Source organism: Lethenteron reissneri, chromosome 63, assembly GCF_015708825.2.
Source record: "Lethenteron reissneri isolate LAM-NWPU_2019-01 chromosome 63, ASM1570882v1, whole genome shotgun sequence".
Classification (NCBI taxonomy): domain Eukaryota; kingdom Metazoa; phylum Chordata; class Hyperoartia; order Petromyzontiformes; family Petromyzontidae; genus Lethenteron; species Lethenteron reissneri.
The window spans coordinates 8,002,780-8,028,260 of record NC_083841.1 but is presented as its reverse complement, the minus strand read 5'-3'; the positions used below and the strand labels follow the sequence as shown (position 1 = coordinate 8,028,260).

The window sequence follows — 25,481 nt, the reverse complement described above, 5'->3', positions numbered from 1 at the left end:
TCCAGAAAACGCATGTCAAAAATTTTATAAATTTATTTGCATTTTAATGAGGGAAATAAGTATTTGCCTCTCTGCAAAACATGACTTCGTACTTGGTGGCAAAACCCTTGTTGACAATCACAGAGGTCAGAAGTTTCTTGTAGTTGGCCACCAGGTTTGCACACATCTCAGGAGGGATTTTGTCCCACTCCTCTTTGCAGATCTTCTCCAAGTCATTAAGGTTTCGAGGCTGACGTTTGGCATCTCGAACCTTCAGCTCCCTCCACAGATTTTCTATGGGATTAAGGTCTGGAGACTTATTGTCTTTTACGAGACCAAGGTGCTCTGCAAAACTCCTGGCTACTATCAACGGTTTGTACACGAAGCCATACAAATATACAAACACAGACATAATTTCAACCGTGATGATGGGTACAAACGGAGTAATCATTGGAAAGATGTGATTAACCATGCAAAAAAAAAATTACTACACATATTTGAACCTTCTTATTTGACAGACAACTATTTTTGAGTTACTGTACAGTTTACTGATAGACAGCCGGTTTTGTTTTACCATGTTTAGCTTCTTTTTTCACACACTGGTTTCCTGCTATAAGTTTAACCCACCAAGCAACACAGCACGAGGCTGTTTCTTCCTGACCTGCTTTTGTGCTTTTACCATCTACATGGCAGAGGCTCGGTCTCATTAGCAGCAGTTGCACTTTAACAACTCTCGCACCCCCCCCCCCTCTCAGCCATAGTCTCAATCCGCACCTTACCATAGTAATAAAAAGGGACCTATCCTAGCCCATCCCCCCCCCCCTCAACCAGTATATATACGGGGTAGTATCTCTTAGAATCTCTCATTTACTTGATACAACAAGCGTGCTGTGACGGTTCCACCTGAAGACGGAAGCTTGTGTTGCCTCCGAAACGTAGTGATTTTAACTTAAATTTTTATTTTATTTTACTTTCATTAATTTTAATTTTTTTATCTACGTGACTTTACCGAAAAAACCTAAGAATATGAATCCTTGCAGTCACGAAAGCTTCAAATCTAGAATTAAAGGTCTAGAGACTGGCTAGTCCACTCCAGGACCTTAATGTGCTTCTTCTTGAGCCACTCCGTTGTTGCCTTGGCCGTGTGTTTTGGGTCATTTTCATGCTGGAATACCCATCCACGACCCATTTTAAATGCCCTGGCTGAGGGAAGGAGGTTCTCACCCAAGATTTGACGGTACATGTCCCCTAAGCAGAAAAACACCCACAAAGCATAATGTTTCCACCTTCATGTTTGACGGTGGAAATGGTGTTCTTGGGGTCACAGGCAGCATTCCTTCTCCTCCAAACACGGCGAGTTGAGTTGATGCCTTGAGCTCCATTTTGGTCTCATCTGACCACAACACTTTCACCCAGTTGTCCTCTGAATCATTCAGATGTTCATTGGCAAACTTCAGACGGGCATGTATATGTGCTTTCTTGAGCAGGGGGACCTTGTGGGCGCTGCAGGATTTCAGTCCTTCACGTCGTAGTGTGTTACCAACTGTTTTCTTGGTGACTATGGTCCCAGCTGCCTTGAGATCATTGACAAGATCCTCCCGTGTAGTTCTGGGCTGATTCCTCACCGTTCTCATGATCATTGCAACTCCACGAGGTGAGATCTTGCATGGAGCCCCAGGCCGAGGGAGATCGACAGTTCTTTTGTGTTTCTTCCATTTGCGAATAATCGTACCAACTGTTGTCACCTTCTCACCAACCTGCTTGGCGATGGTCTTGTAGCCCATTCCAGCCTTGTGTAGGTCTATAATCTTGTCCCTGACATCCTTGGAGAGCTCTTTGGTCTTGGCCATGGTGGAGAGTTTGGAAACTGATTGATTGATTGCTTCTGTGAACAGGTGTCTTTTATACAGGTAACAAGCTGATATTTGGAGCACTCCCTTTAAGAGTGTGCTCCTAATCTCAGCTCGTTACCTGTATAAAAGACACCTGGGAGCCAGAAATCTTTCAGATTGAGAGAAGGTCAAATACTTATTTCCCTCATTAAAATGCTAATCAATTTATAACATTTTTAACATGCGTTTTTCTGGATTTTGTTGTTGTTATTCTGTCTCTCACTGTTCAAATAAACCTACCATTAAAATTATAGACTGATCATTTCTTTGTCAGTGGGCAAACGTACAAAATCAGCAGGGGATCAAATACTTTTTTCCCTCACTGTATATCATAGGTTAATTTTGGCACAGGTGAACCCCAATGACCAACAAATGCTCATTTTCGACGGGGACCTGGTTAGAGAAACCTGGTTACAGTACAAAATAGGGTGAACAAAACAATCCGGAATGGCAAGGTCGTGCATCAACCTGGTTCGACTAGCATAAAAAATGCAAAGCTAATAGAATGGATCACTTGAACAAAAAACAAATACATTTATAACTTGAAGTGTGAACAAAGCAGAGTGACCAATTGCATGTGTAGTGTAGTAGAACGACACTACTGTATTGGCTCAGTATGGGGGCTGTAGACAGGTGTCACAGGGATCATGTCAGGCCGTGACACTCTGCGTGAACCCAACAGGACACGTGACCGGATAAAGGGGGGCCAGGGGCCCCAGGGGGGTCACTTTGTTGGGGTTCAGGCCTTCCCGAAGGATCAGGAAGGGGGGCGAGGCCTGGGGCGGAGCCGGCCATGCCAGAGTGGTTATAAGCGGGGCGTGGACGGAGAGCTGGGCTGTTCTGTGCTGTTCTGCTGGGTCATCTCTGGGATGAAGCTCTCCAGTCTCCACTAGTGGACCAGGCATCGTGTTGGGCTATCCTGGTCCACTGATGTAGTACCCCTGTGGGTTAGCTAAGTTAGAAACGGTGGCTATCACCCTAAGTCGTTATGTTAAGTGTTACCTGTTGTGTTAGCTAATAAAGAGTGTTGCTTCCAAAGTCCAGTGTGTACCTGAATCTAACCTACTACACATGTACAATCAAAAGTAAATCTGAGGTCCAAAAGTAATTTAAAGGACAAGGATGTTCATGTTTTATACCAATGAACCAACAGGTCGTGATGTATTGTAAGCCCAACAACGACAACCGCAATTTTCCACTTCGTGGCAATGACATCACCATGGCGCTTATGCCATGCTTGGTGCACTTTGAGGCCACGGGAAATGTCGAAGGTTCACTTGCAGGTGGTCACGGGACAGACACAGGTGCTATGGGTTGACTGACTGATGCACCATCTGTGCCCCCTACTATACCAACATGCTGTGTTTTAGCCGACTGGCACTCAGCTCGTTGCTGTGAGCGTCACTCTTCTGCCCTCCACTGGTGTTGGAGGGCGACATCCTCCAACTGCCCAATAGCATCCTTCACGAGCCTCCTTCACAGAAGCTGATCTTGACGCCGCTGATACCAGTCATTGGCACGTCCACCGAGCTCCATATCCTGGAATATCACATCAGTCCATCTCTTTTATAGCCCGTGCCACGCTCTTTTTGCCCCTTCTATCAAGCCAAACAAAAGTTATATGGGCATGTGGTGGCTTGGCATGCGAGTCACATCTGTGAGGAGCTCACCGATGTGACTGTCAAGTTTTTCAAGGATATATGAGCTCCTCACACAATCTAACCTGGTTAAACCTAGGATGGATCGTAGGCAGGCCAGCCTGATTATTTATAAAAAGGTGCAGATTCTACATGAGGGAGTTCCATATTTCGCAAGCATAGAGAATGGAGGGCATGACCGTGGCCGAGAAGACCCGGAGCTTCGTGTGGAGCGATATACAATGTCGCTTCCACACAACGTTATGCAGCTAGTGAAAAGATAATGCGACCCATTTGATTAGGAGAGAAACCTCTGCTGTCAAAATGGATCTGCTCATAAGCACATTGCCCATGTATGGAAACCTCTCCACTCTCTCGATAACTGCCCCATTACCAATCGGGAGTTGAGGGGGTGTAGTGTTTGATGACACAAAGTACCCAGGAAGGTACTTAGTTTTAGTGGGGCTGATAGTAAACCTCACCTATTAGTAGCAAGCTCCAGATTCAGCAGCAGCGCCTCCAAATCATTCTCAGAGTAAACAGCAATCACCAAATCATCAGCATGCATACCATGGTTTATCAATAGGGAGCCATTCCTTTACCGTACATGGGCATTGATCAGCCTCCCATTGTATCTGTACCAGATGGAAATTCTTCTGGTAGAGTCATGGGAGGCTTCTCGAACTACGTGGTCCAAAAATATATTAGATAATATAGTCTTTACTTGGGCCTGCCCACCATCATGAAGGTCCTCAATGATTGTGAGTAGAGAATCAGGGACTACAAAGCACAAAGAACAATGCTATCATAGGTCATGACCAAGTCAATAAAGCAGAGTTGAAAGTCTTGTTGGAATTCCTTACACATCCACTGTCGCAGACGGACAGAGAATAGTGTGTCTGTGAAGGACCGCCTGGCCTGAAACCACATTTGGGCTCTGCAGGTCTTTCCTCAGAGCGTCTGGCATGGTGATGTTGAATAATCCTTGCCAGGACATTTCTCGACATTGTAGAGGAAGATCCCTCTCTAGTTGTTACAGTCTGTGCGAATCCCCTTCTTAAAGATGAGGACCACCAGAGTATCCTTCCAATACTATGGAACCCGTTCAATAGAACAGACTTGTAATAATACATATAGAGAATGCTTCATATAAACGCAGCCCTTCCTCAGCAGTTCCTGGGAGTCAGAGATCAGATGGTGATAGGTGTGGCACTGCAAGTTATTTAAAAAAATAAAATTAAAGAGTGATTTGAGATTTCAACTCCTCAGCAACCCACGACCACTACTCGTCTTTACAGTACTGCACGGCTCTCTAAACCTCTGAGCGAAGGCTGCGGTAAGCCTCCTCATTCTTTGATTTGGGATGTTGTAGACGGTGGGAGTGGGCATGTCACTCAGCTTTCCTGAATACCTCTTCTGTCAGCCAGGGCATCATTGAGTGGTCTGGACCAGGTACCCAAAGCAGCCATTGCAGCTACTTTAGCCACAGTCCTAGAGCTCACCTATTTCCCCTCGGCATAGGGAGGAGGGTTGGGGGATGATACCAACCGCAGCTACAAGCGAAGATGAAAGTCTTGCTTGCAACGTTCTTCATTTAGCTGAGATCAAGCCACTGTGGGTGTAAATGGGGTCCTAAATGGACACCCACCACTGGAGTGGAATTTTGATAGGTGCATTTTGCTCATGACAAGCCGATGGCCAGTGACCAGATCAGCTCCATGTTTTCAAGGACATGGGCCCGAATCTACTTTTCTGTAACTATATAATCCAGCAGATGTTCTTGCTTGGACCTGGTGTGTATCCATCTTGTTATGTGGATGCGCCGGTGCAGGAACAGTGTGTTGGTATTTAAAAGCCCATGGGCTGCACAGAAGTCTAGCAGCCTCCCACGATTGTTATTGAGTTGATCTGGCCCATGCCTTTCAATTCCACCAGCCCAGGTGTCTGCGTCATGACCCACTCAGGAATTAAAGTCACCCAACAGGATGACTCTATCCCGTGGGGTTACTTTTGCCAGCATCTGTGACAGGAGGCCATAGAGGCCTTGCCTGCTGCTCTCCATTGATGTTCATTTTCGGTGGCGTCGTAATCCACCACCACCATCATTCCTCACCTCCCGTTGATGGGGAGGCAAGCCTACAGTAGCCTGGGACTTACAGCTCCCCACACCTCACCGCCATGCTCCCACACCCCCTTCATTCTTTTGTTCAGGAGAAAAGCGACTTCCTGTTATTTGGCAGTTTCCTGCCCCGAGGAGAGGACTGTCCACCTCTCACAATGAATGGAGCCAGAACTGGTCCACAAGACCTCCTGAATACTACAGAGATCCAGGCGGTACCAGTCCAGTCTCCGACAGAGGAGTGGTAGCCTCTCCTCCGAAGTGAGCATTCGAACATTGCAAGTAGCCACTCGCCAGGGATTTTTTTGCCATTTCTGGAGGAGCCCCAAAGGTGCTTTTTAAGTCTCCTGGCTCCGCCAAATGGAGTTTGACCAGGATACATCATAGGCTCCATTCTCCCCGGGGCCTCCGGCACAAGCGTAGTTTGACCTCCTGCATGCCGCCGCTTCAATCCTCAACGAGATCACACGGGGTGGACCAGTGGCAGAGGGTGCGGGGCCAGACCGGCAGACGGGTGCTGCTCCTGCCATTGCCTCGGCGGTTCCCACGCACAGTTCAGAGAATGCCGCTGGCAGTGACGTCACTTCCGCCTGAGATTACATCACTGCCGCCGGAAGCGCGGCCGCCGCCGGAGGTGACGTCACTTTCGCCGGAAAGTGCCGTCACTTCCACTGGAAATGACGTCATCCGTACCGGAAGTCACGTGCGCCATGGACAGCACGTCACTTCTGCTCACGGTGCCCACCAATCAGACGCGGCCACGTCATCAGCGATGCGACTGACGTTTCTGGTGAACATTCCCGTGTACGGCGCTTCTGTAAACGCTGCAACTGCTGCAGAAGAATATTCCATGACAAGCTGGATGCCTGCGTTACAACAGGGTCTACCAGCCCTTCAGGTATTCTCGGCGAAGGGTGGTGACTGGCCAGCTTTTGCATGCTGATTTGTCTCCAACAGCGAGACGGCAGGGTGGACAGTGGACGTGGCACTTCGGGCTCTCCCTTACGCTCTTGACGATGACTCTCTGGCCACCTTTCTCACGATTCCACGGGGTAATCGTTTGACGTTGAATCAGGCCCTCGACCAGATGGCTATGGTGTACGGGCCCCCATCAGAAACCAGGCATCGCTTCGCAGCCCGGAAGAAGGATGCTGACGAGACCCCCCTCGCTTCCGAAGCGTGCAGTTGGCGTTAGCCAAGGCAGCCTACCTGGGTAGGCTGCCTTGGCTAACGACGAGGGGATCGACGCCGTCGTGCTGGACAAGCTGTTGATGCTTGCACGTGAGTTGCGAATTGCTATCCACGTCATTGACAAAGGCGATCTCACCTCCCTGCGTGCCGTGCGCTACCTGCACACGCAGCTGCTCCTCGAGCGCGACACGGCAGTGAGGGCATGTGCTACACACACGGACGCTTCGGTGGAGGAGGCCCAGACCAACCAGGCCTTTGCATCACATCAGGCCTCGGGTTGGAGGGCGGGCGACTGACCTCGCCAGGGTGATTCCTGGTGGGGAAAACAAGCTTCCCCGCGGACTGGGGGTTGTGTCACATGCTACAACTGCGGTCAGCAAGGACATCTATTGTCTGGCTGTCTGGCTCCCCGACGCTGCGCTCCGGGACATCCGCCACCGCCTCCTCACACATCTCCAGCTTCACAGGGGCCACAGCCAAGTCGCGACACCTCACGCGTTCAGCCCCTGCCCTCATCTTATACACCTCAGTTAGCTGCGTCCTTCGATCGCGCCACGCCGGGGGTTCGGGGGCGGAATGATGTTGACCCTGGTTGGGCTCTCCAACCAGTCAGCCCATAGGGTCGTTGCCACGACTGCGGAAACCTCCGTTATTATCGACTCCATTGAAGGGATTGAATTAAGATTACTGGTCGATACAGGGGCCTCAACAACCATAATTTCAGACCTCATCTACAACGTGCTGCCTAAAAAATGTCAGTCACTTACCCCTGTTACAATTCCTTGCTTCGCTGCGAACGGTGGGTCCCTATAAATAATTGGTCAAATCAATGCCCAACTTTGTATTGGTTACATTAAATTGACGGGTCCCATTTGGGTTTCGGAAACCCTTGCTGTTCCATGTTTGCTGGGAACAGATTTTCTCGTTAAAATTCCCATTAAAATCCTGATCAACAAAAGCTGCATTGAGCTTCCCTCTGGTCACCGTATGTCGTTCCTGCCCTCGCTCACCCGGTTACGCACGGCCTGCACGACTGTTCAAGCGCTGGTGGCCCAGACGGTTTGGATTCCACCGGGCACACAAATGCTGATTCTGCTTCGGCTGCGTAAACCACTCGAGTTGGGAGCGGCGTCTGGAATTTTACTGGCTCCATCCAACACTGCGGTACGGGGATTGGAGCTAGTGGGTGCACAGACGCTCGTGCCTAGTGAGGGCCAACCCTTCATCCAGGTGTTAAATGCGGGGTTGCGAACGAGGGTCGTGCCCCAGGGGGCCGTGATTGCTCACGCATCACCAGCATTCTGCAGTGACTTCGTTGTGGGTCATGTAGATGATACGCCTCGGTCAGACACGCATTCTAATCTCGATGAGGGATGGATAGACTCCCTCTGTTTGGCGGCTGGCAAACTCTCTTTTCCCAGCGATCTAAATTGCGTGCATTGCTCCATGAATTCGCCAATGTCTTCAGTAAACACACATTCGATATCGGACGCACTAACCTGCTGAACCATCACATTGATATGGGCAATGCCGCCCCCATTTGGCAGAATCCGTTTCGGCTGAGCCCGGCTGAGAAGGAACATGTCCGGTTGGCTGTCACTGACATGCTGGCCGCGGACATCATCTCTCCATCCACCAGCCCGTGGGGGGCCCCGATTGTACTAGTCAAAAAACATGATGGCAATTTACGGTTTTGCGTTGATTTTCGGAAACTCAACAAAATTTCGCTAGCAGACACATATCCACTTCCTCGTATGGACGATGCCTTGGTGGGGGCGCGGTACTTTTCCACCTTGGACCTTTTGTCCAGATTTTGGCAACTGCCCTTGGACGAGGTGTCCAAACCTAAGACTGCGTTCTGCACGCCACAGGGCCTTTTTGAATTTAATCGGTTGCCCATGGGTCTGCACTCGGCCCCAGCGACGTTCCAGCAACTCATGGAGCTGGTTCTTGCTGGGCTCCAGTGGGACTCATGCCTCATCTATCTTGACGACGTGATCGTTTTCAGTCATACATTTGAGGAACACCTGGATAGGTTGAGGGCTGTGTTTGTCAAAATGCGTGCTGCGAATCTCAAATTTAAACCCCAGAAGTGTTTATTCTTGCGTGAATCAGTACGGTATCTCGGACACATTCTCAGCCGTACGGGCATCTCCACCGACCCTGAGAAAACGAATTGCGTACTGACATGGCCAACGCATCCTATTATCGCTCTGACTACGCGGCGTTACAATACACACTGAAGGTTGTCCAGCCGTCCGGCCAGTTGTTGGAAGTCCTACAGGACTATGCATTCATGGTAATTTACCACAAGGGCACACGGCATTCAAACGCTAATGGCTTACCGCGCCTTCCCCCGGGGGAGAGGTGCGCGTGTTTTACGGGTTCAGGGATGTGCAAGTTGACCGCTGTCAATGTGCTTCCATCTCCCCTTGCTGCAGGGGCTGGGGAGATTGGCCCAGGGAATGTCTCCCCTGATGGGCCGCATGAATTGGTCGCCCGTGACTCGCTGCTCAATCTGGGTCTTGATGAATGGGGACGCCTCCAGATGGAGGATGCCTCCCTCCTGAGATTGTGCCACCGTGCCATACGTGCTGAGGACTCAAAAGGCCGGGAAACTGTCGGGGCAGTCATTTTGCGCAATGGCCTCCTCATGTCTTGGGACGCCAGCTCTCGCCGCTACAAGATTGTTGTCCCTACCGCCCTGCGGGGTAGGGCCGTATGGGCCACGCATGAACGGCTCTTACACTTGCGCATCCATAAGACGCTCGCTACTCTGCAGTTGGATTTCTTTTGGCCAGGGATGGCCTATGATGTTGCGGATTTGTTAAAAAGCTGCACCAAGTGTGCAAGGCGTAAGCAACCAGCTAGGCCAGCTTGCCCGCCATTACAATAGATTCGGGTGTCCCGCGTCAACGAACTGGTGGTGCTGGACATGCTCGGACCTTTTTTAGTCACGACTCGCGGTAATAAGTACCTGCTGGTTGGGGTGGAGTATTTCACCCGCTGGCCCATGGCCTGCCCGCTCCTCAATCAGTCGGCGGCAGCCATTGCGGAGGCCTTTCTCCAGGGCTATGTCCTGGATAAGGGCGCCCCGGAACGGCTGTTGACCGACCAGGGAAATAACTTTTCATCTACCCTTCTGCGGAAGGTCTGTGACCTTCTAGGTACTCAGAAGGTGTGCACTTCCCCCTACCATCCACAGACTGATGATATGGTTGAGCGCCTGCACTGGACAATCACCTCTATGTTGTGCCATCAAGTGCATGATGTGCAGCTTCACTGGGACCTCCGTATACCCGGGGTTCTGGCTGGATACCGATTGGCGCCTCACGGTTACTTACCTTTTTACTTGATGTATGGCAGGGAAATTGACCGCCCCATGAACGTACAATTGCAGGTTAAACCAGCTGCATCGCGGTCGAAACTGTCTGACCACATTCGTTTCAATATACAAAAGTTGGTCGAGGCACGGGAAGCTGCGAGAGAGAATTCCGGGGTGAGGCAACGGGCAAATGAACGTCTGCACAGCCGCCGCGTATCCGTAAACATCGTGGTCTGTGGGAGACAAAGCATGGCTGCACTGCCCCCAAGTGCCCTTGGCGACGTCGTCAAAACTGCTCATCCCATGGCGGTGTCCAGTGGGCATTGTTAAGGTTGTTCGGGCCCAGTGTGTTCGAGTCGCATGTGGACGGCGCTCTTGGTATGTACACCTGTCACGCCTGAAGCCCTACATCGCGCCGCTCACTGTCACCTCACCTTCATCTCACAGGGGCCAGACGCGTGAGATGCCCGATATGCCGGGGGGTGGTTCTCCTGACCCTTATCGTGCGCCGGCATGCGTGCGTGCGTGCGGGCTCGCGTCCCCTTGTGTACATTGTTCATTAGTGTACATTTGTATAGGTGGACTGGGGTATTTATAGGAGTCTTCCTCGTTGTGTTATCCGTTGAGGCACATGTGCTTGCGTTGTTGATGTTGTTTTTAAAAGGGGGGGAGGGGCTGACAGCCGGGACGGCTGTGTACTACGAGGGGGGGGGGGGTAATGTGGTGGGTAATTGTTGGGCATAATACGCCACCACCACTGTGGTTGAGCTGGTACTTCCAGACAGGGCCCAACAGGGGGCAATAGCGAGTCCGACCAGTGACAAGCAGGACTCTTGGGTCAGGCATCCCGTGGGGGATGGTTGGGAACCGGAGGGAGACACCCCAGGACCCCGGATGGAAGGCTGGGGGGGATTGCGCAACAATCCAGGTCCCTCGAGAAGGTTCCAGATGGGGGGCGTGGCCAGGGGAGGGGTGACCCTGGGAGCCCCATAAAAGCCGGACCCCAGAGTGGCTGAGGGAGTTCACCTCAAGCTGAAGTCAAGAAGCCGCCTGAAGATAGGACCCTGGACCCCAAGCCCCAACGTACTTCTCAGGGCCGAGGCTCAGTCAGGCCAGTGGTCAATAGGCTAGGACCCTGAAGATCCCATACCCTAGCCCCAATGGCTAGGGTATGTTAGCCCGGAGGCTGTACCTCCCTAGGTTGTGGGTGGAAGGGGCCATTACCCCTTCGTGTTAGGGACCTAGTGTTGTGTTACTGTTACGTTATAAAATAAACGTGTTGCCTCCTATGAAGACTCCGTCTCCATACAAACCCACTACACCTTTACAAAGAACCTGGAAATTGATCAAATAAATAAAAAAAATTCGACTTAAAACTTTCGTGACTGCAGGAATTAATATTCTATGGTCCTTTCGGTAAAGTCACGTAGATAGAAAAAATAACAATAAAATAATAATAATTAGGTGAATAAAAATATCACGACGTTTCTATCGCAACACAAGCAGTCGGCATCAGGAACAGGGAGGTTAGCCTCTATGGTTTAGAGATGGGCGGGGCAGCAAATGTTAATGGTGGAGAAAGCTCCGACACCGGCAGTAGGTTTACACCAATCAAAGCATTGCACCTCGCTTCACACACCTACACTGCTCATGGTGGAGGTTGACAAGAAAACACAAATCAAGTCATAACCCAAAGTGGTTTATGACATCTTTCCAATGATTGCTGAATCTATAACATTCCTCTCAGTTGAAATTGTCTATGTGTCTATATATATGGATGGCTTCCTGACATGCAATATCCCGGCGTCTACAAAATAAGCTGTATCTGCGGCAGCAGTTACATTGGGGAAGCTAAGCGACATGTCTGGGACCGTATCCGTGAACATAAGGCCGATTTGAAACATGGTTTGGACCTATACTCCTGCCGTGGCTGATTATTTTTTTAATTCGGCTGGCTCACACGAAATGCATTTCTCTAAGATGATGGTACTTTGCAAGCCTACTGGCTATCAACAAAGATTCGTTCATGAAGGGAGTGGCTTTGTGAGACTCAATGATGAGCCGTAGCTCGGTATGCCCATATATTATGTATATTGAAGTGATGTTGAATTTATTTCACTCCTAGCCTATCCAACCGTGTGAATCAGAGGTGTGCGGGGGAAGGAAAACAAACTAAACACAAAAAGCAGTTCTCAAGAAATAAATGCTGGGGGTGGCTCTGTAAGGCTCAGTGATGAGCCAGAGTGAGCGCATGACGTGTCTGTTAGCCATTGCCGTTCTTGAAGACCTGTAGGGTGAGCGATGAAAGCTAATCAGTCCAATTTTATTTTATATACGAGGATGTCTCAATGAATACATGTACGTTTTTTCGAGAACAATTTTTAAAATATTGTGTTTGCATGTTTAACACGTCGGCCTTCACGACCAATATCATCCATAATAGAGGTTTTTGGGTTATATCATCACGTAAATATATAAATGTGTCGTTAAAACCTGCCACCAAACGACACAGCCAACTAGTAAGGGTTGTCACGTAAACAGAACATGCTAATTCGTCACTCGTACAGCACACCGGTGTGTTGGAGAACCAATCCAAAACATTTACAAACTGAGTACGACGTTTTGCCAGTAATTACAACTAGCTTCATCAGGTGACAGCCAGCTTTGTGGAGAAGTCTTACTGTTTCGTTCCTTATATAGAGGCGTAGATGTGTTTACCACCCTTCTGCGCTGTTGCCTGATGAAGCTAGTTGTAATTACTGGCGATACGTTGTACGTAGTTTGTAAATGTTGCGGCTTGGCTCTCCAACACACCGGTGTGCTGTACTAGTGACGAATTGGCATGTTCTGTTCACGTGACAACCCTTACTAATTGGCTGTGTCGGGTGGTGGCGGGGTTTTAACGACACATTTCTATATTTACGCGATCTAACCCAAAAACCTCTATTGTGGATGTGTTTGTATGGTTACATATTCTAGTCCAATGCTGTACAAAGGGCACTATCATTATCTTGTCACGTCAAGAATCAATTAGGAAACCTTGCAGACTAGTTCAGCCTGTGTATCAGCAAACGGCTGTGAAAGAGAAGTTCACGGAATTTCTGAACATCTCCTTACCATGCCCTCTTTATCTCTACCCAGTAGGCCGCCACGTTTTTCAAGCCCAGCTTAGGACTACCCGAAACGAAAACTATTAAACTAAACGTACGTTTTCTTTTATCAGGTAAGGCCTACTGAACTGTATATATCTTTTTCAGAAGCAACCTGGCCATCCATAAGGGGTGAGGACTTCTGCGCGCTGATGTTGAGTTCGGTCGTGAGAAGTCTCTAAGCCACCGGCAGTGCGGAGGGGAAGGAGGAACTGCATTGGTCACAAGTTGAATCCACACACAGGCAAAGAGTAAATCATATCCGTGTGTAAACGTGACAAAATTTCGTGCGGTCGTGGAGGGATAACGACAAGACACGTGGCATAAAACTACTGCAGCGTGGGTCTAAACAAAAACAACGTATTGGAAGGCCTATCACGCATCTATCCATCACACATGGATGGTGTTAAAGCTGTCGTTGACTTTAACGTATAAACTACCAGCACATGTTCAGTGAGTGCCATTTATATTGCTAGACAATCACGTGTAGTGTACATTTAAAGCCAATAAAACGAACGTTAAACACATCTGCATTGTATTAGACGTGCATTATATATATTTCATTAATATGTAAGCACATCAACCTACAAGAGAACCAATTGCAGACTCTTCCGGCTGATGTCTTTAATGCTCTCGTTGAACTAAAAACGCTGGGACTGAACAGAAACGCGTTGACCGCTCTACCACCTGGAGTGTTTGATGGACTGAGTGCGCAGCTCGACTCCGTAGCTGGGCAGGGGCCGTCTCCGACTCTGGGATTTATCACTCACGGTGCAGAGTATGGTTGGTTGCCACCTTTTCGGGGTTTGGCCCTGGACGGTCAGAACAAAAAACTTAGCATGTGTGTTCGGTCGGCAGGAATTAATTTGTACCGAGATCTGATACATTGCGTTGTGTTGAACTTTATTTCAGTAAACTGCACAGTTTTCATAGACATAGCCTGACTGAAAAATGTCCGGGTTTGGTCTGTGGAAAATGTGAAAACCTTACCTTGTACCTTTATTTGTTGTTACATCTTCAACGCTTTTTCATTTCATAAGTTTTTTTTTATGTTTATGCATATGTAGTGACATCGGGGATGTCACTGTATGGTGCCGGCCCAGAAGGGTCGTGCCGTTTGATGTTCCTACATCGTGGACAGCGCCGTGTGGGTGGCTGTGTGTAATACCATCCCTAGCGGGGCTTGGCGAGCACTGGGATAGCGCGGGCACCATGCACAGCGTGTGGTGCGGCCTCTCCCGAGGGAGAGGGGGTGAGTGTAAGCCTAGGGGCAGGGTTGCCCAGGACCATGGCACTCTGGTTGACCCCGTAAACACGTGATCCGGAATGTCCATGCAGGGGGCCCCAGGTGGGGGGACTAGGGGGTGATCACGTGTCCGGAGAGAGCTCTTGAAAAGGCTGGAGAGGGAACGAGAATGTTCGGGAGGGTGGGTGGGACCGAGGGCTGAGCGGCCCCGACCCGGAGGCAGTTCCCTGAGAGGGACCGGGGTCGCTGCATTCTGTAAGCTGGAAGCTCAACATTTACAAGCAGGAAGCTCTACGTCTCAAGCTGAAGCTCTCCGTCTTACGAGGCAACCACGTGGTCGGAGACCCGAGTGAGAGATCGAGCCTTCGTAGCGGTAACTCGCTGTAGTCTGGTAAAGGGGCAGTTACCCCTTTGTGTTACGGCGTTACGGTGTTACAAATAAAAGTGTTGCCTCGAAAAGAAACGTCTGCGACTCAGTTGGACCCACTACATATAATGCACATAAACCTGCCAGGAAACCAATTGCAGACTCTTCCAGCTGATGTCTTTAATCTTCTCACTGAACTGAAAACGCTGGGACTGAATTCAAATGCCTTGACTGTTCTGCCACCTGGAGTGTTTGATGGACTGAACGCGCAGCTCGGCTCATAGGGCCGTCTCCTGCTGGGTGTCGCTTTGGGATGAGGCTCAGTGATGAAACTCAGTGAGGAGACTCAGTGATGAGCCATAGCTCGTTCGGACCGTATCTTGCTGGCGGTGACTCTGTGATGAGGCTCAGTGATGAGCTATTTGTGTCAGTATCCCTATTTTCGGACTGCAGTCTTGACTGAAGACCTCTAGGCTGAGAGATGAAATAGTTTTTGTCAGATTTTTAAATCCCAATTTTGACACCGTGACCAAATCAGTCAGAATGCGACAGATCTCGAATCTCGGAAGCTGAGCAAGAGTTTAGCCGGGATGGTACTTGGCTGAGTGCCCGCTCAGCACAGTTTTTTTCCATATAAGTCAGCAGGGCTACGTCGTGGGTAGCAGCGGACAATTCAGCAACATGCATTGATGTTGTTGGCGCACTCACTGCTTGCTCTCCCGCCTGCACCAACGACCCCCACAGAGCAGCGTGAAGATAAATAACCCGCGCGACCCACGCGGCGTGGTGGTGATGGCGGTGGTTGTGGGGGAGGCAGCATTGGGAACCCTAGTGTAGTAACGGTTAGCGCGCTGCGCTACGAACCTGGCGAACCGAGTTATATTCTCGCTCACGGCCAACACCAGTGACGATTATGTGAACCGTTTCTGAGCCTCCCCTAGGTCGATTCAGCCTCAAATGAGTACCTGGTGCGATGTGTAAACATCGCCACTGGGGAGACAAAGGCGGCCGAGCGTGGTGCTGGTCACCCACCCCCTCGTGTGTCTTTCCGGCTTTCATAGATGCTCGCTTACAGCACGTGCCCCAACAGTATGGTAAGGCTATAGGGAGATCTTTGTTTTTGGATATGGTAGTGGTTTAATTTTAAAAGATTTTATGAACACTGGGTTGTTATTTTGTTATATACAAACATTAATTGACAAGAGGTTATAAGTTAAACGAAACCGTCATGGATGAAAACCAGCTTATGATGATATCCTGTTTGTGAAATATTATCTTTGTCGTTTGGATATGGTAATGCTTCTAGAATGCATCTGTTAAAGCAAGTAAAACAAAACTAATTACATTTTAAGGTGTATAATCTTGCTAAGAAAGTAGTCCGATTCAGCTGAATCATTGAGGAAGGGTGCCGTGCTGGTGTGATGTTAACTACCTCGCCTAGTATACAGGAGGTCGTGGGTTTCATCCCGACTGACGCCCGCTGTATATTTTTAAGTTGCAGATCTCTCTCCCCGTGGCCACATGGTTTTTTTTCTCCACATTCATCAACATGCGTTTAGAGTATTTGGCTGCTATACATTTCCACGTGATAAGCCACTTCGTTGAGCTATCATTTGTGACGGCCAGGTCGCTTCTGAAAAAAGAGCCACGTTGCTCAGTGGAGCCTTACCTGGTCAAATAAAAACAAACAAATTTGTCTACCCACCTTCGAGAAGAGCTTAACTCACACGCACGACAGTAATCATCATTGTCTGCATGAATTATATTATATTCATTGTAAATCACAGTACAGATTATAGGCATGTAATCGTTCATACCAACGTCCAAAGCACATCCTGCGAAGCATAGAAATGGACAAAGAATCGAGGCTACGAATTCGGGTCAAGTAGAGGACACGGCGATATCTCGGACACACGACTAGCATGGTGACACGCAAGGACGGTGCTGGAAAGGTCACTCGAGGGTGCAAGTGGGGTGAAGGGGAAGGCCACGGTTGGACTGGACTTTGCAGACATCAACCACTGGATGGGAAGGGACCTTCCCGTCCACTGATGAAAGAGCACTGCAAGGAGATGTTGGTGAAAGAAACGGTCATGGTTCAATTTCCCAAAAGGCCAAGAGACTAGAAGAATAATCCTGAAGAGGACCGACACATTTTTATCGTTTAGTTGTATGTAAATGTATTGTCTGACCATTATTATCCAAATCAACACACACGTAGAGTTGTCCTCTGCTGATCGTTCCAACGCGATGTCCATTTAAGCGGACATTCGTTTTTGTCAATCTGTTCTTAGTCCAATACAGATAGGGATATTTAGGGTATCTTATAACATTCCTGAATGTAGGAAGAACAGCACTGTTAATCAAATATATGAACGTGTCGAGACGCGGTGGATTGTACCCACGACGGCTGTACAAAAGGTTGATCCATCATGCAACTGTATTCGGGGCTTGCGCTGGATCAACGACGTGTCTTATTAAAAAGTCGTAGGTTGCCCTGTACCGCAGAGCGCGACTCCCCGGGTGGTCCATGCACTCGCATTGAAGGCGCGTCCCCTCCAACCCCACGGCACTGTGGACACCCTCCCCGACGAGCCGCGACTCCTCCGTGCTACCGGCCCCACGTGCGGCCGTCATCTCGAGCTGGCAGCCGCTCATCACGACCACGTGGGAGACGCGGTGCAGCCCCACCGTGCGGCTGAAAACGACGCTCTCAGAATCACCCAGCACCGTGACCTGCGTGGCGCAGTCGTCGGCGAAGAGCCTCGCGCACAGCCGGGTCCCGTTAATGAACGCGGAGTCATCGTCAGCCGATGGTGATTTCAATTCGCCCACTGCAGCGGGGCAACGGGCGGATGAGGATGACAGCAGCGCTGCCACCACGAGCAGCAGTAGCGAGGTCTTCATTTCTGCAGGAGCAGATCCCACAACTCTGAGGTGTCAGCGCTGGGGGAGGCCTGAGTACAGAATAAGAAGAAAAGCCTAAGTGTTAAGCTAACTAAAACTGAGTTCAGTTTCCTCGCCATCACTGACATGGCTGACATCAGCAGAGTGGATGTCAACAATTTACAAACGGAAGCACATTGGCGTGCACCATAGGTCAATTCCCCACTCAGCAATAGGTTGCCCATCACTCCAATGTGGAGTGTGTAGATAATGACTAGATAGTGTATTACAATCTTCACATTGTTAAGAATAATGTATCAACCTAGATCAGTTGCTTAATTCATTACATATATACATTGCATACCTCATATTATCTTGTAAAATGTGATACATGTAAGATTAATACATTTTATAGAAAATTTATTTTAGTTATTTCTCTTGAACAATGAAAAGTAGCGCCGTCTCCCTCCGTGTATCTGTGCCCTTCTGTCTCCGTTTCTCCCATTCTTGCCCTTTATCTCTATGTCTCTCTTTCTCTCTCACCATTTGCCTTTCTCTTTGTTTTCCCTCTCTCTCCATGACTCGTAAAGAGTGAATGGATAAGGAACCAACAGAAAATTAAGCTATTCCTCCTCAATTTCCCACACATGGGCTCTGTGCATCATTCTAAATCTGTGTTACCGAGCGAAGAAGCCAGGAGAACTGGTGCCGTTACTCCAGTCGACTGGAGGCGAGATCACCGCTTCGTCTTGTAATGGGCCAGAAGCGAGCCGGAGCTCCGTGGTTGGTAGGAGTGAAAGTCTGAGCCAGACTGTTTCGTTACGGCAGTAGCCAGGGACAATTATAGTAGCAGGCAGTCTATACACATCTATTATATGTATAATTCACAAGTGTCCATCCGGTACGCTGTAGATTTCCTAAACGTCGCGTGGGAGGATAACTTGCACACAAATGTGTCAAAGGTCTGCGAATAAACATTGTTATCATAATGCACATGTTGAAACAACGAACAAATGTGAACTTATTAATCAATCATAAATATGTACAATTATGACGTCCATCATTTCCCATGCACTCAGGCTTAGTTGGAACGGTCCAGTTCTGTGTGTGGAGGGGCGAGGGGGATTGTGGGGTAACGACACTGATCCAAGGTGGACGTGCGGATCCCACCAGTGTGGAGGCGAGAGGCTAACCTCGCTGTTGAATACCGATTTCAAAATGTGGACGAAAGCCCTTTCTCGCTGAGACTGGACTCCTTACCATGTGACTTAATTCCATCTGATTTAATTTCGCTCATCCGATTATCACGGTTGGCTACGTACGGTAAGAAAGAAGTTCAACATACATACATTCATGCAAGAGGGCGGGACATCACATGTTATTTTCAGTTACTCATCTGTTGTCTTCACTCCTTTAAATAGGAGCGAACGAGATCCACTTTGCTTCTGAGCAGAAAATCGAGTGGATAACAATATTTACAATGACATCTTCGATCTGAAGGCTATTTATCCTTACGAAAGAAGACTCGTCGCTGCAATCCTTTGAACTTAAACATCTTCTCAAACAGCACATGCATGTAGCAACCCTTCATGGAGAAAATGCATTCGATTCAGTAGAGTGGGCATTTCTCTGCCATGTAAAAAATGTAATTTCCGGATCAGTTTTTTTATTTCACTTATGCAAGTGTAGGGGTGTTAAAGAGAGGGCCCGTTATGCATGGCAGCCTATGGAAAACAAACACAGTGGGCGGGGCTACGTAAGTGCACGAGGAGGTGCCCTCTACGACGTCCGAGCCAGACACCCTGGGGGGGGGGCTGGTTCGAACGTTATGATCCCCCGGGGCCCCACCCCTCAGGGAGGGGTTGGGTATAAAAGGGGATGTTCAAAGGGCTCAAGTCAGTTATGTTTAAGCTAAGGGAAGAAGACTGAAGACGTCTTAGATAGAGCCCTGGACTCCCCTGGTTCGATGTCCTTTTCAGGGCCGGACAGGACTGAGCCAGCGGCGTGGTCCCGAAAGCCAGAGCCGGTGCTCTTGTAAGAGCTGGTCTGGAACTCCGGGTACCGGGCCCGACTTACCAGTGTCGGGCCATTTAGCCTCCCCTAGCCCATTAGTGGAGGATTCGGGGCTAGGACAGAGTTAGCTAGGGGTGTATCCCGAGTTATACGGGTGAGGGGGCCGATACCCCCTCGAGTGTGTATATGCCCACTGTCGTATTGTGAATAAATATACGTGTGCCTCAACCTCGGCGTCAAGCGTCCTCACCGGTACTTCACAAGCTCCCCTACAGCCGTACGGCTGGTCACCGCTTGTAAGACACAATACGTTCCTGGAAACCCCGTCGTAAATCGGATTGTTGTAAATCAGACCATATTTTCCAATAGACAGCAGAAATAGAAAAAAATACTGCTTGGCCAATGTGGTTTCCTTTTATCAGTCACGTTTATCAAGGTTTAATAGGTGACAAAAAAATCTACAAACGTACTTGAGAATAACAAATGCTTCACGCTAAGTCACATCAGAAACCAGATGTGTCGTAAATCAAGTTTAATCGTCGTAAACCGATTCACGTGGCTTTATATAAACGCTGCAAATGTGGGAAGGTTGTAAACCGTAGGCCTCCTGCATTGTTGTTCACTCGGTTGAACGCGTAATAGAAGGCTTTCCCAACCAATATCCATAATAAAGGTTTTTTGGATTAGATTAGATTAGTAAGAATAATGTTTCGTTAAACCTGCCACCACGCGACATCCAAATCAGGTTTGTCACGTAAACAAAATCTTCCAATTAGTTACTTATTGGCACGTTTAGTTGCTACTTTTACTCCCTCTATTAAAGACCGAAAAAGGAAGACTTATTCTGACAATCCTGGCTCATCGCCTAATAAAGCTGGTTGCTGTCATCACCAGCGAAACTTCACGAGGTCCTCGAATCGTCCATGTCGTTTGTTTATTCTCCAAACGCACAAGCGGGTGGGCTGAAATAGCAAATAATTGGCACGTTTTGTTTACACGACAAAACCTTGCTAATTGGTATATCGGGTGGTGGCCGCTTCAACAAGTTCATATTTACGCGCTCTAACCCAAAAATAAAAAAATAAACTTTTTTATGGATCTGATATTATTCACGTGCTCGTGTGTGTCTTAGGGCGAGAGCACGCAGGCTTTTTGCTTAGCGCGTAGCGGAGCATTCTGTCCCGCAGGCCTCCACGAGGTATTGCGAGGAAACGGGAACATTTTTTTTTATTGTGAAATGTAATTGTGGTATAAATACTGATGACAATAATCCTTTACCAATACACGCCATTCGCAATTTCTCATTCTTTCGCATGGAATAATTGCAAAACATTAAAGATGTTAAGTTCGATTTGTTATTCACACAATTGTCTGTTCAGACGCAGAGTGGTGTAACGGTGCATTCTTTTGGGACGTACTTTCCCTTCATCACTAGAGAAGTATTTTTGAAAGAAAACACCCATGAATGTCTTCAGTTTCTTTGTGATTTAAAAAAAATCATTACGCATTTTAAGTTACGTGAAGGCTTTTTCTAAGCATCTAACTTACATACACAATACTCTGCAACTTGTATAAAAATACATTTCACTTTCCCAAAGGTTGATGTAATGAATGCAATTCTGAAAATCAGATCAGATAATGTGACTCAGTTCCCATTATATCCTCTAAAAGACTTGTTCATGGTGGTTGTGAACTGGTGATGTCGAGAATTTGTTTGCTGGGAAAATAAGCTGAAAGAATAGATTCAAGATTGCGTAAAAATTTGTAGTAGTGCATGGGGGTGTAGCTCAGAGGTAGAGCATTTGACTGCAGATCAAGAGGCCCTTGGTTCAAATCCAAGCGCCCCCTTTTGTTGTTAGTGAATTTTGTCATTGGCAGGACCTCTGCTGGAGTGCAAAGACATACATAGAACTATCAGTTTAAATAAAGAAAATAAATCGCACCTCTTTTGCTTGACATTTACGTTATGATGCGAGAAGTTGTTATGAAGCTTCCATAATTGTCTTTAGTTTCTTTTTCGACTTTTAATAAAAAAAATCTTCACGCTTATTTACGTCACACGTTGAGACCTGTCCAAACTATTACACTTAACACACAAAACTGTTTAACTTGTCTTATGAAAGAATATCACTTTCCCCAAATCTGATGTTTTGAATCCCATTCTGAAAATCATATTAGATAATGCGACTGCAACCGAATGATATTCATAAAAAGCCTTGGACATTCGGTTGTGTAATGGTGAATTCGAGAGTTTGATTTTGGGTAAATGTGCTCAAAGTGTGAAATTCAAGTGTCGCTTTCAGGTAGAGTGTTTGACTGTAGATCATCGAGGTCCTTAGTTCAAATCCAAACGACCCTTTTGTCTTTTTTGTGAAATGTATCTTGGCAGAACAATTTATCTAGTGCAAAGACATGCACGAGGATATCAATTTGACGATAGAGAAATCGCTCCACCTTTAAGAATACATCGAATATTTCTAATTTGCTTTCCCTTCATCACTAGAGAAGTATTTTTGAAAGAAAACACCCATGAATGTCTTCAGTTTCTTTGTGATTTATAAAAAAAATCTTTACGCATTTTAAGTCACGTGAAGACTTTTCCAAAGCATCTAACTTACATACACAATTATCTGCAACTTGCATCAAAATACATTTCACTTTCCCAAATTTGTATGTAATGAATGCCATTCTGAAAATCAGATTAAATAATGTGACTGACGTCCAATTATATCCTCTAAAAGACTTGTTCATCGTGGTTGTGGACCGGTGAAGTCGATAATTTGTTTGCTGGGAAAATGACCTAATAATAGATTCAAGATTGTGTCAAAATTTGTAGTATTGGATGGGGGTGTAGCTCAGAGGTAGAGCATTTGACTGCAGATCAAGAGGTCCTTGGTTCAAATCCAAGCGCCCCCTTTTCTTGTTAGTGAATTTTGTCATTGGCAGGACCTCTGCTGGAGTGCAAAGACATGCATAGAACTATCAGTTTAAACAAAGAAAAGAAATCGCACCTCTTTTGCTTGACATTTACGTTATGATGCGAGAAGTTGTTATGAAGCTTCCATAATTGTCTTTAGTTTCTTTTTCGACTTTTAATAAAAAAAAATCTTCACGCTTATTTACGTCACACGTTGAGACCTGTCCAAACTATTACACTTAACACACAAAACTGTTTAACTTGTCTTATGAAAGAATATCACTTTCCCCAAATCTGATGTTTTGAATCCCATTCTGAAAATCATATTAGATAATGGGACTGCAACCGAATGATATTCACCCAAAGCCTTGGACATTCGGTTGTGTAATGGTGAATTCGAGAGTTTGATTTTGGGTAAATGTGCTCAAAGTGTGAAATTCAAGTGTCGCTTTCAGGTAGAGTGTTTGACTGTAGATCATCGAGGTCCTTAGTTCAAATCCAAACGACCCTTTTGTCTTTTTTGTGAAATGTATCTTGGCAGAACAATTTATCTAGTGCAAAGACATGCACGAGGATATCAATTTGACGATAGAGAAATCGTTCCACCTTTAAGAATACATCGAATATTTCTAATTTGCTTTCCCTTCATCACTAGAGAAGTATTTTTGAAAGAAAACACCCATGAATGTCTTCAGTTTCTTTGTGATTTATAAAAAAAATCTTTACGCATTTTAAGTCACGTGAAGACTTTTCCAAAGCATCTAACTTACATACACAATTATCTGCAACTTGCATCAAAATACATTTCACTTTCCCAAATTTGTATGTAATGAATGCCATTCTGAAAATCAGATTAAATAATGTGACTGACGTCCAATTATATCCTCTAAAAGACTTGTTCATCGTGGTTGTGGTCTGGTGAAGTCTAGAATTTGTTTGCTGGGAAAATGAGCTAAATATTTATTCAAGATTGTGTCAAAATTTGTAGTATTGGATGGGGGTGTAGCTCAGAGGTAGAGCATTTGACTGCAGATCAAGAGGTCCTTGGTTCAAATCCAAGCGCCCCCTTTTCTTGTTCGTGAATTTTGTCATTGGCAGGACCTCTGCAAGAGTGCAAAAATATGCATAGAAGTTTCAGTTTAAATAAAGAAGAAAAATTGCACCTCTTTTGCTTGACATTTACGTTATGATGCGAGAATTTTCTTTTTCATCTTACATACTTGTCTTTAGTTTCTTTTCGACTTTTAATTTAAAAGCAATCTTCACGCTTATTTATGTCACGCGGAGACTTGTCCAAACCATCACCCTTAACACACGCAACTGTTTAACTTATCTTACCAAATAATCTCACTTTCCCCAAATATTATGTTTTGAGTTCATTTCTGAAAATCATATTAGATAATGGGAATGAGGCCGAATTATATTCACACAAAACCCTTTTTCATTTTGGTTGTGTAATGTCGAAGTCGAAAGTTTAATTTTGGGAAAATGTGCTCAAAGTGTGAGATTCAAGTGTAATTATATACTCTAAAAGACTTGTTCATGGTGGTTGTGGACCGGTGAAGTCGATCATTTGTTTGCTGGGAAAATGAGCTAAAAAATAGATTCAAGATTACATCAAAATTTGGAGCATTGCATGGGGGTGTAGCTCAGAGGTAGAGCATTTGACTGCAGATCAAGAGGTCCTTGGTTCAAATCCAAGCGCCCCCTTTTCTTGTTCGTGAATTTTGTTATTGGCAGGACCTCTGCAAGAGTGCAAAAACATGCATACAAATTTCAGTTTAAATAAAGAAGAAAAATTGCACCTCTTTTGCTTGACATTTACGTTATGATGCGAGAATTTTCTTTTTTCATCTTACATACTTGTCTTTAGTTTCTTTTCGACTTTTAATTTAAAGCAATCTTCACGCTTATTTATGTCACGCGGAGACTTGTCCAAACTATCACACTTATCACACGCAACTGTTTAACTTATCTTACAAAATAATCTCACTTTCCACAAATATGATGTTTTCAGTCCCATTCTGAAAATCATATTAGATAATGGGAATGAGGCCGAATTATATTCACGCAAAACCCTTTTTCATTTTGGTTGTGTAATGTCGAAGTCGAAAGTTTAATTTTGGGAAAATGTGCTCAAAGTGTGAGATTCAAGTGTAATTATATACTCTAAAAGACTTGTTCATGGTGGTTGTGGACCGGTGAAGTCGATCATTTATTTGCTGGGAAAATGAGCTAAAAAATAGATTCAAGATTGCGTTAAAATTTGTAGTATTGCATGGGGGTGTAGCTCAGAGGTAGAGCATTTGACTGCAGATCAAGAGGTCCTTGGTTCAAATCCAAGCGCCCCCTTTGTCTTTTTTGGGAAATTTATTTTGGTAGAACCATTTATATAGAGCAACGACATGCACGAGGATATCAATTTGACGAAAGAGAAATCGCTCCACCTTTAAGAATACATCGAATATTTCTACTTTGCTTTCCCTTCATCACTAGAGAAGTATTTTTGAAAGAAAACACCCATGAATGTCTTCAGTTTCTTTGAGATGAAAAAGAAAAATATTTACGCATTTTAAGTCACGTGAAGACTTTTCCAAAGCATCTAACTTACATACACAATTATCTGCATTTTGCATCAAAATACATTTCACTTTCCCAAATTTGTATGTAATGAATGCCATTCTGAAAATCAGATGAAATAATGTGACTGAGGTCCAATTATATCCTCTAAAAGACTTGTTCATCGTGGTTGTGGTCTGG

General features: G+C 46.5%; 5 non-coding genes across 5 annotated transcripts; all 5 read left to right on the top strand.

Moving 5' to 3' along the window:
- The first annotated feature begins 21,580 nt into the window (after nucleotides 1-21,580).
- On the top strand, nucleotides 21,581-21,652 carry TRNAC-GCA (transfer RNA cysteine (anticodon GCA)). Its single transcript has one exon. It is a non-coding gene; the product is annotated as a tRNA-Cys (tRNA).
- A 996-nt stretch (nucleotides 21,653-22,648) lies between these two features.
- On the top strand, nucleotides 22,649-22,720 carry TRNAC-GCA (transfer RNA cysteine (anticodon GCA)). The gene has a single exon. It is a non-coding gene; the product is annotated as a tRNA-Cys (tRNA).
- A 997-nt stretch (nucleotides 22,721-23,717) lies between these two features.
- TRNAC-GCA (transfer RNA cysteine (anticodon GCA)) lies at nucleotides 23,718-23,789 on the top strand. The gene has a single exon. It is a non-coding gene; the product is annotated as a tRNA-Cys (tRNA).
- Nucleotides 23,790-24,359: 570 nt separating this feature from the next.
- On the top strand, nucleotides 24,360-24,431 carry TRNAC-GCA (transfer RNA cysteine (anticodon GCA)). Its single transcript has one exon. It is a non-coding gene; the product is annotated as a tRNA-Cys (tRNA).
- Nucleotides 24,432-25,001: 570 nt separating this feature from the next.
- On the top strand, nucleotides 25,002-25,073 carry TRNAC-GCA (transfer RNA cysteine (anticodon GCA)). The gene has a single exon. It is a non-coding gene; the product is annotated as a tRNA-Cys (tRNA).
- Nucleotides 25,074-25,481: the final 408 nt, after the last annotated feature.